Below are 11,419 nucleotides of genomic sequence, written 5' to 3'. Positions count from 1 at the left end.
GATTATATTCTGGGTGACAATGTGTCTTGCTAAAAAAAAACCCCTTCATTTCTCAGACTTTCTTACAGCTAAATGTGCACAACCTATGTGACTAGGTTCTAGCAATGAGATAAGTGCAAGTGTTCTGTGGGATTCCTAATAAGGCTGCTTCATGGGAGATGACAGCAGGGAGTTGGAGGAGCTTTTGTCTTTCTTTCCTCCTTCCAGCCTGCAACTCCATGTGATGTAATGACTGGAGTTTCAGCAGCCATCTTGGATCATGAGGTGACCTTGAGGATAGAAGCTGCATACCCAGATAGTGATCAAGGGGCCACCGTACCAGTCCTGGACTGCTCGCCTCTTATATGAGAAAGAAAAAAATTTATATTTATATACATATAAAAAATATAATATGTAAGTTATATTATATTTATATATTATAGTTAATATAATATTTAAGTTTATATATTATGTTTATGTATTATATATATATAAATTTATATTTATATATCAAAAATATAATATGTAAGTTATATTATATATATTATACTTAATATATTTACATATATTATACTTATATATAAAATATATTATACTTAATATAACATTTAAGTTTATATATTACATATAAGTTTATATTACATATTATATAAACTTATATGTAATATATGTTATATTATATATAATATATATCAGGAATATATAAGCTTATATATTATATCTATATTATATAAACATATATATAAAATATATAAACTTATACATAATATATAAACTTAAATATTATATTAAGTATAATATATAAATACATATAACTTACATATTATATTTTTGATCTATATATAAATATAAATTTTTTTCTTTCTCATATAAGAGGCGAGCAGTCCAGGACTGGTACGGTGGCCCCTTGATCACTATCTGGGTATGCAGCTTCTATCCTCAAGGTCACCTCATGATCCAAGATGGCTGCTGAAACTCCAGTCATTACATCACATGGAGTTGCAGGCTGGAAGGAGGAAAGAAAGACAAAAGCTCCTCCAACTCCCTGCTGTCATCTCCCATGAAGCAGCCTTATTAGGAATCCCACAGAACACTTGCACTTATCTCATTGCTAGAACCTAGTCACATAGGTTGTGCACATTTAGCTGTAAGAAAGTCTGAGAAATGAAGGGGTTTTTTTTTAGCAAGACACATTGTCACCCAGAATATAATCAGGGTCCTTCCACCAAAACAAAGAATGGAGAATGGGTATTGAGGGATGCTCAGAGTCTAAGCCAGAGTTGGGAGGAAATAAAGGACACTTCCAGTTAGGTTTTAATGCTTTCTTTTTCTATAAGAAGGCCATGTCACTTTGGAAATTTAAAACATAAGTAAAAGAACCATTTTGGAAAAAATAAGAGAAATTCTGGAAAAGAGAGATTAGCGCTTACCCTATAGGAATAATTTCCGAAAGTGGAATTTCAGGCATCAGAGGCATGGTGTTTTAGACGAGGGAGTAGAAACCCTGCCAGAGCCCTCAAGTCAATGCACACGAACACATGGGACTAGGGCACACTGCCTATGGGGTAACCCTACTCCACAAAGAGCAGTTAAAAAAAAAAAAAAAAAGCCTATCCAGGTGGAGAGAGTTCTGTAGGTGTGGATATTCATGCATTCCTATGCTTGAAGCCAAATATATGTTTTAATACATGCTAGTTTTGGCCAGATGCAGTGGCAGATTACCTGCCCGTAATCTCAGCACTTTGGGAGGCCAAGGCAGGAGGATTGCTTGAGCTCAGGAATGCAAGACCAGCCTGGGCAACATAGGGAGACCTCATCTCTACAAAAAAAAATTAAAAAATTAGCCGGGTATGGTGGCACACACCTGTAGTCCCAGCTACTTGGGAGGCTGAGGTGGGAGGATCATTTGGGCCCAGGAGGTCGAGGCTGCAGTGAGCCATGATTCCACCACTGCACTCCAGCTTGGGTAACAGAGTGAGACCCTGTCTTAAAAAAAAAAAAAAACCCAAACAAAAACATACAAACAAACAAACAAAAAAACGCATGCTAATCTCCATGTCTGTCTACCCTTTTCTTCTCCACTTCACAATGTCACTCACAGAGGGGAAACATGAAGTTTGCCATCCACTCATATACAGTTCTCTCTTTCTCCTCACCACAATCACTCCCTAAGCAACTACCTGAGAACTCTTTCAAAAATGCAAGGCAAGCATATTCCTCCACTGTTTAAACCCTTCTCAGATTCCCTGACCAAGGCAGGCAAACTCCCTCTTCATGGGGCCCCTTCCCTAATTTCCAGTCCTGCTTTCTGTCAGCTCCTCTGTGTCTTCCTCCTCCCCAGATAGAGCCTCCAAGAAGCTTCTGCTCTCTGGGATGCCCTGCCCTCCATTGTCTACCTAGCAAACTCCTACTTTCCCTTCAATGGCCCACTCAAAGGCACCTCCTCTGTGAACACTTCCTTGATTGCCTACAGGCAAGGACCTTTTTTTTTCTTTCTTTTGTGTTCCTGTGACACTTCATGACCATCTCTGCCAGCAGGTCTGTGCTTTCCATTAGAGCATGAACTCTTCCAGAGTAGAAATGAGGCTTTATTTTTGTCTGTGCCTCAATGCCAAGCACAGAGCCTGGCATGAACTAGGTGCCCAGTGTAAGGCAGTTATAAGGCAATAGAGCATAGTGGTTAAGAGCATAAACTCTGATGCTACCCCACCTGACTTCGAGGTCAGGCTCTGCCACCTACTTAACAGCTATGTGCCTCAGTTTCCCCACTTGTAAAATGGGGATAAAGATACTTCCTACCCCATAAGTTTCTGTTGAAGACTCAATGAAGGAATATATGCAAAGGGTTCGTCACTCATTACATGAAAGCCATCATCTTTATTACTTCTGAATACAATGCTAGTGCAGCAGAAGGGGCACCAGGAACCCCGCCCCTCACCAGCTCAAGGGCTTTGGTTAGACAAGACTACCTCTCTGACAGATGTAGGTTGATATTATTCTAAAATATGTTGTGCATTTCATCTTCCTGGAGAAACTCAGGGAAGTTACAAAATACTATCTCTTTGCTTGAAGGATCTTGCATAATTCCTTGGCCCTAGTCCATTTGTAGGGAGCACATTTAGTAACCCAAACAGAGTGTTAGAAAAGGCTTGCCTGGAAAGGGTTAACCACAGAGCTTTAGAAGGAGTTGGGCTCTGGGGAAAGAGAGATTTCTAGGGATGGTGGAAGATGAGGCCTCCCTGCCCTCTGGGACCCTGGGAGGCGTCACCATGGCGACGCAGAGTGTAGGTCCGCTTTGCATGTATTTGGGGCTTTTTGTTTCTTCTGTTCTGGTGAGGGTCAGTTGAACTAGATTATGGAGAAATGAGATACAGAGAAAGGGAAATGCTTTCTCCAGCCAGGGTAGTATGGGAAGTTATTGGAAAAGCAAGGACTAGAACTTGTTAGTTAACTTATTAATTAACCAATATTTATGGAGCCCACTCTATGCCAGGCCCAATTCTAGGTACGGAGGACTTGGCAGAGAGCACGGCAGACAGTGTCTCTGGTCTAATGGGGACAGCAGGCAGGAATCAAGGAAGCAAATAAATATGTGCCATATTTCACTGATCCTAAGATGTCCCTCCCTTTTTTCACATTTTAAAATCTCTGAAATCAAGGTGGATGCATCTTACAATCAGTGATATGTCTTGAGAGCATTTTCTTCTCTCATAGTGATATGTAAAATAATGCTATACCTTACAACTGATGGCATCTGAGATTTAATAAGATATAGTAATATGATTCAAGTGATGGCATTCTCACCTCCTTAACACTGATTTATTTTCCATCCAAGCGACTTACAGTAGAAACTCCTGCCTGAAATGGACAACTTCTCTGACTGATCTATTTCTAGGACTTCTTTAGAAATTCATGGTTCTTTCAGTTATATTTCTGTGAATCCACTTTTTTTTGGAACCAACAAAGACCCTTCCTGTATCAGTAAGGAATTTATTTGGCTACAAATAGGAGAAAACCAGAACCACAATGATTGACACTGATTTGCATGACCCTGGGACTGGCGCAGCTGCTCATCAGGCATCCAGGCTGCTTCTTTCATTTTACTCTACCACCCTCAGCACAGGACTTTAGTCCTCATGGTCACAAGATGGCTGCTGTACTTCCTGGTCGCACATCCGTGTTCCAGGCAGGAGGAGGGAGGAAGGACAAAAGGCATGCCAGTCCCCCCACTCCTTTTTTAAAAATCAGGAAAACAAGCTTTGCCAGAAGCATCACTAGGCTAAACTTGCCTATTTCTCACAGTCCGTGTGGTGTCACACGCTCACCTCTAGCTAGAAGATGCCTGTGGAAAAGAGGGTTGTGTGAATGAAGATGAGAAGCCAACGGTGTCTGCTCTGCTGAAGAAATAGAACAATGGAGTTCTCATGAGTGCATTGCGTGTGTGATGGCATTTGTAGTGCAATCAGAGGGAGGAGGGGATGCCATTCCTATTCTTGACAGGAAATCACTGCACAGATTTGCCTCACCTGAAAATGTGGCAGAAGCCAGTCAGCAACGTCGTGACAGAGCCTGGACTTCTTCGTGCTTGTCTCCACATATCTAGCCACCTTGAGGAAGAGGATGATCCCACAGGCGCCAGCCATGTTACTAGCCACTTTCTAACTTCCAAATAAGAGGGAAAGGAACATTCCAGACCAGGGGAGCCCACCCTCAACTCTTGGAAGAGAGCTTCAATTTTTCCCAGAGACTCTGAAATGACTCCATCAAGGAGTCGAGTAGCTCACAAGGGACCAAAGCTGCTACGCCAGAAGATGGAGACAGTCTCAACCAGATGCTCATGTCCTGAGGGCAGGACGCAAGCCCTGGGCTGAGGCCCAGTGAGGATCTCACATTAAGGGGAGGGAGGAGGAGGGCTGGGTCAGGGAGGGACCCTTTAAGGGGTTGGCTGTTGGGGGAGCAAGTGCCTTCATTAACAAAGGTATTGGTCTTTGACAATCTTCTTTACCTGTCTGATGGTCTTTTCCCATCTATCTTTGCATTCTAGGCTTGTCAACTAACACATCAATATAATCCCTTTTGGAAGTGGCTGAAAAACTATAAACACAGAACTTATTGGTAGCTACAGTGGTAGATTGTAAAAATGGCCACAATCCTTCACTGCGTCTATATGTTTACCCCTAAGCTAAATGACTCTGTGCCCCTCTTCCATCAAGAGGAACAGACTACCTCTCTGCTCCTTCGATTGGGGCTGCCCTAGGGACTCACTGTGGCCAGTAGAATGCAGCGGACCTTGTTTGTACGGTTCTGAAGCTCTTGCCTACTTCTCTCTCTGGAAACTTGTATGAACAAGCCCGAGCTAGCCTGCTGGAGAATGAGAAACACAGAGAAGCTGCCCCAGCTGAGGCTGTCCTAGTCCAGCCAGGCCCCAGCCCACCAGGCAGCTGGCCTCCTGAGCATGGGCAAGCTGGCAGAAATATGCCGGACTGCAGAATCGTAAGCTAAAGGATGGTTGTTTTGAGCCACTAAGTTTAGGGAAGATTTGTTAAACAGGAAGAGCTAACTGATAGACTTACTTTGTGCTGGACACTGGCTAGGAACTTATGGAATAGCCATTTCTTTTAGCTATATTTTTACCTGTCAGTGTGCAGAGTGTGTGTTCAGGGGAGAAATAGCTTGGTCTGCTTCTGCCTGTGCTCCCATTCTGGCTGAATTTCTGTGTACTCAATTGCTCTAAAGAGCTTTCAGGCTCCAACAAAAGGACCAGAATGTTCTGTGATAATCCCTGAACATTCCTCAGTCTCTAGTCCCTTAAACATGTATGGGATTAGGGAGGTGGTGGTCTAGTTGGAATCCATCCAACTTTTCAGCCTGCAGAGATTCAATCTGGGGAGGTATCTTGCTGTTTTTAAGCATATGTAGGTTCCTAGATATCAGGAACCAAGGGACAATCCTTTAGTGCCACTCACCAGGCAGTCCTAGCACACTGAGGGAGGGAAGGCAAGACACGAGATGCTTTCTCTGTAGTATGAAATGGGGGAGTTTGTGGAAGGTGGTTGCTTAAAGCCCTGGGCAGAATGAGTCACCAAACACCAAAGCAGTGACCATGATAAGTGCCAACTTGGGGCAACCTCACGCCAAGGAAGAAGGTGTGACCTTAAGCTGGTGGCACTACCTACCTGGATAGCTGCACTCCAGTGTGGAGAGCCTTAAACTGGATTTTACTGTGGGCTGCAGACACAGTTTGCCATAACCCTTGGTGTAACAGACACTTAAGGTGCCTGCCAAAAGATAATAACTTTAAATGTAAAATTACAAATCATTAAGGGTAACATGATACAAATGGCAATAGAAGCATTGGCAGTATTTTACTCTGATTTCATTTTTGCTTGTCTTTCACTGCCAGCCTTGCCTAAAGTTGCTGCTGAGGGCACCTCATTCACACACCATTTACCCTTCAGCTATGGCACTGACATTGTCCTCTCAAGGAGCATGGGAGTGAAGGCCAAGGACACCCTCCCACACAAATTATGGTTATTTCTCAGAAATCCTGATTTAACTTTTTCAACATGGGTTTCTTCGTTTACCCTTTGGGAAGTGCATGGAAATGTTCAATTTCCTTTGGGAACCGAAGTCAATATTAGCCGTTAATCCAAAAAGCATCCTTCATGAAACGCTTAAGGAAGGCTTGTAAGAAACCAGTTGACTGAATTTGTTTACTACCTATGGGCTTTGGCTAGAGGAGGGAAGACTAGTCAACACTTGGGCCTTAAAAAATCTGAACCCAAGTGTCATGTCCTTTCTTCCCAAGGGACGTAGGAAAATTGGAAAGTGGTCTTTTCTCAACTACTTCCCTTTATAGCTGTTGAGAGGTAGATGGTGCTGAATATCCATTTTGCTGTGGCAAAATCAAAAAAGAAAGGAGCAAACAACAAAAAATATAGTTGGTTTTTTTTTTTTTTTTTGAGACAGAGATTCGCTCTGGTCACCCAGGCTGGAGTGCAGTGGTGCGATCTCTGCTCACTGCAACCTCTGCCTCCTGGTTTCAAGTGGTTCTCCTGCCTCAGCCTCCCGAGTAGCTGGGACTACAGGCACCTGCCACCACACCTGGGTATTTTGGTATTTTTAGTAGGCACAGGGTTTCACCATATTGGCCAGGCTGGTCTCGAACTCCTGACCTCAAGTGATCTGCCCACCTTGGCCTCCCTATATGCTGGGATTACAGGCTTGAGCCACTGCGGCTGGCTGAAAAAATACAGAAGGGTTAAAACACTCTTGACATGTTTTATATCAAACTTTTTACAGGGAAGGAGCTCAGATCGGTTAACCATTCCGTCGCTGAGAGAAGCCCCTACCCAAAGACAGTTAATGTCTCCAAGGGCGATGAAGGATTCCAGAGTCTTTAGGTGGAAAACTTGGGGCTACGTGGGTCTCATTTCATCTTCCCTTTTTTTTTAGCTCCCCTGTGGCTACCTATTTGCAAGGAGCTCTGTGCTCCTAATGACAAGGAAAACCCAGAGGCTTAAAATAGAACTCATTTCCCAGAATCTCAGGTACTCAGAGGAGAGAGGGGTGGGGACTTCTTGGACACAAGCTCACTTTAGCCGATGAAACACAGGGAAGTGGTGTGTCCTTCACACCACAAGGAAGGAAACTTGTTTTGCTGGGAAATACTGCAGAGGTTTTTGCCTCATTTTCATGGGAAGGGCTGAAGCTTCCACCCTCTGGCAACATGGGCCAGACCCAAATGAACCTGTGGCTGAGACCAGCTTTTTCTAATGTAAGTGCTCAGTTGGCCAGGCATGATGGCTCATACCTGTAATCCCAGCACTTTGGGAGGCTGAGGTGGGTGGATCACCTGAGGTCAGGAATTTGAGACCAGCCTGGCCAACATTGTGAAACCCTGTCTCTACTAAAAATACAAAAATTAGCATGGTGGCAGGTGCCTGTAATTCCAGCTACTCAGGAGGCGGAGACAGGAGAATTGCTTGAACCCGGGAGGTGGAGGTTGCAGTGAGCCGAGACAGTGCCACTGCACTGCAGCCTGGGCAACAGAGCAAGACGCCACCTCAAAAAAAAAAAAAAGAAAGAAAAGAAAAGAAAGTGCTCAGTCAATTCCCAGCTATGAGAACTGTGTTAGATCTATAGCCCCATAACTCTCATTTTGATGTGTGTTACCTGAGCACTTGAGGTCATCTGTGAGCAAAGTTTGCCAGCCCAGGCCTCTCCTCCCGAGACTGTTGGCTTCTGAAGCACACTTCACTTGGTGTGAAACTTCTCATTTTGAAGGAAGCTTTGTAATGTGGCCTGATGATCCTTAGTCCATCATGTTATACACAACCCAGGAGCAAGGTGGTCCTAGCTATTAACACTAGGTGTGTGTTCACAGCCAGGCGTAGTGGTGCACACCTGTAATCCCAGCTACTTAGGAAGCTGAAGTGGGAGGATCACTGGAGCCCATGAGTTTGAGTCCTGGGTAACATAGTGAGACTCTCTCTCTAAAAAATCCCACTACCCACGCCCCTCCCCTCCCCGCCACACCCCACTGCCAACACACACAATCCCCACTGTTCACAGCACAGCACAGCACAGAACATCTCCTTCCTTAGCTTCTTTGCTCGGGGATGCTGACCCAAGAAAATAATAACATCAAGGATTATGGATTAGTTCTTTATTGCTGTGCAATCAATCACCCCCAAATGAAGCCACTTAATACTAAACCACTTACTACCTCACGCAGTTTCTGTGAGTCAGAAATTCAGGAATAACTTAGTTGGACAGTTCTGGCTCAGGGTCATCTTATGAGGTTGCAGACATCTGAAAGTTTGACTGGGGCTGGAAAATTTGCTTCCAAGAAGCTTCTCACATGACTGGCAAGTTGGTGCTGGCTATTGGCAGGAGGCTTCAGCTTCTAGGGTATGTGAAGGTATTACTTTAAAAATTTAAAATTTATATTACACTCATAGGTATGCACTAGAGGGATCTAAAACTCCCCCTACCTTTGTACTGTTGTCTGTTCTCCTGAATGTCCCCACCTGCTTCCTCTGGGTACCTGTCTATCTCCACTGAGACACGTGTCCATGCTCCCCAGGGTCAGGTGCCTCGGTTTCTAGTGCCTGCAACCCTATGTCCTTGCCCATCTCTTCTTCCCCCATTGCTCAGGACCTGGCCCAGCATGACACACACACAAGGCACTCAACATGAAGAGAATTGAATAGAACCAGTCTCCACCATAGTGCGTTCCACAGAGAGGATGTAACCCTGACCTTGAAGAGAACTGTGCTCAGAGTGAGCAAAAACATGGATTTCAGTTGTCCTGGTTTGATCTCCCCAAAATGAACTAATAACATCAGGGGTGTAGAGAGTGATAGGCGGTGGGGATGAATAGGAGCAGAAACCCCAACCATTTCTAAGCTGGGTCAGGGCTTTCACTGCACCTGGAAGGCCCTGACCCAGCTTAGGAAAGGGGGAGCCTCCCCCAGGCAGAGCAGACACAGCTGAAGGTGGCTGACCACCCTCAAATGCAGCCCTGAGTTCTGACCTGCAGCTCACCAGAATGGAGAAATCCCTGGCAGGGCTGTGAGAGGCACAGAATGAAAGAAAACCTTTCACTTAAAAATTTTTGACAATGTGCTCTTTTCCACCCAGCTACTCCCTAGAGGTTCATCTCTGCACAGGCAAGAAGGGAGGAGGAAGAAAAAGAGGAAGGAGAGGAGCATTTCCTCCCACAGACTGGGTTGCCAAATAACTGCTCTAAGATGCCTCTTCTCCCTGAGTCTTCTGGACAATACGGCCCTGCTACTTGTTCAGAAAACACCACCTTCTCATATGCCACTCACTCCCACTAGAGAAAGTGCTTCCTCCCTGCTCTGCTTCCCATATCTTGAGGTTTCACACTCTCTCTGGGCAGAGCACTTTCTTCACTGCTCCCCGCTTTGGCCATGCTGCTTCCTCTTTGTTTGTTTTGAGGCAGACTCTTGCTCTGTCACCTGGGCTGGAGTGCAATGATGCGATCATGGCTCACTGCAGCCTCGACCTCCCAGGCTCGAGAAATCCTCCTGCCTCAGCCACCTGAGTAGTTGGGACTACAAGTGCACACCACCATGCCTGGCTGTTTTTTATTTTTGGTAGAGACAGGGTCTCACTATGTTGCCCTGGTTGGTCTTGAATTCCTAGGCTTGGGCAATCCTCCTGCCTCGGCCTCCCAAAGTGTTAGGATTACAGATGAGAGCCACCATGCCTGGCTGGTTCCTCTTTCAAGGCCTGAGTAAGTCTGGACTCCTTTGTTTGCCCAGAACAGAACCACGCTGCGCTCTAGCTTACACTAGAAAAGGAAGGTATGGACACAGGAGTTACCAAATGATCCAGGAATTCCACATCTAGGTCTATACCCAAAAAAATTGAAAACAAGTAGTGAAATTCTTGTACATGAATGTTGATAGTGGCATTATTCATAATAGCCAAAGGTAGAAACAACCCAAATGCTCACCAGCTAATGAATAGGTAAACAAAAGGTGGTGTATCTATGCAGTGGAATAGTATTCAGCCCCAAGAAATAATGGTGTACTTAAACATTCTACAATGTTAACGAAGCCTGAAAACATTATGTGAAGTGAAATAATCCAGACACAAAAGGTCACATATTGTATGATTCCATTTATATGAAACTTTCAGTCTTGGTAAAGCCATCTTCCAGAAGTACAGCCATAGAGACAGAAAGCCAACTAGTGGTTGCCAGGAGTTGATGGGAGAGGGAAAGAGAAAGTGATTGCTTAATGAGTATGGTGTTTCCTTTTGGGATGATGAAAAGATCTTCAACTGGATAGAGGTGCTGGTTGCACAGACTTGTGAATGTAAGTGCCACTGAACTGCACACTTTAAAATGGTTAATGATTAATTTTGTGTTATGTGAATAAAAAGAAAAAAATCCAACTGGGTGCAGTGGCTCATGCCTGTAATCCCAGCACTTTGGGAGGCCCAGGAGGGCAGATAACTTGAGGTCAGGAGTTCAAGACTAGTTTGACCAACAAGGTGAAACCCCATCTCTACTAAAATAAAAAAATTAGCTGGGTGTGGTGGCAGGTGCCTGTAATCCCAGATATTCGGGAGGCTGAGGCAGCAGAATTACTTGAACCCAGGAGGTGGAGGTTACAGTGAGCCAAGATCGCACCACTGCACTCCAGCCTTGGTGACAGAGTGATACTCCATCTCAAAAAAAAAAAAAAAAAAAAAAAAAAAAAAAAAAAACACTATTTTTTTTTTTTTTTTTTTGAGACAAGGTCTCACTATGTTGCCCAGGCTGGGCTCAAGCAATTCTCCCACCTCAGCCACTCTCTCCCCCAAACTCCACTTCCCACCCCCAGTCACAGAAACTGCTGACATGCACCCCAATGCCTGGCTCTTTTTTCTTTTTTTCAATACGTAAGAAATAAAATCGAATGAA

General features: G+C 44.3%; 1 long non-coding RNA gene across 2 annotated transcripts in view; it reads left to right on the top strand.

Moving 5' to 3' along the window:
• The window catches only part of LOC116483173 (uncharacterized), a 20,081-nt gene extending 9,174 nt beyond the window's left edge, over nucleotides 1-10,907 (top strand). For both annotated transcript variants that reach the window (XR_004252199.2, XR_004252200.2), the window contains exon 3: nucleotides 3,815-10,907. This is a non-coding gene — a long non-coding RNA (uncharacterized LOC116483173). The remainder of the gene's footprint in view (nucleotides 1-3,814) is intronic.
• The last annotated feature ends 512 nt before the right edge of the window (nucleotides 10,908-11,419 follow it).

Source organism: Hylobates moloch, unplaced genomic scaffold (genome assembly GCF_009828535.3).
Source record: "Hylobates moloch isolate HMO894 unplaced genomic scaffold, HMol_V3 SCAFFOLD_15, whole genome shotgun sequence".
In the NCBI taxonomy this organism is placed as follows: Eukaryota; Metazoa; Chordata; class Mammalia; order Primates; family Hylobatidae; genus Hylobates; species Hylobates moloch.
Note: the sequence above shows the minus strand (reverse complement) of the source record. Positions and strands in the feature narration are given on the sequence as shown.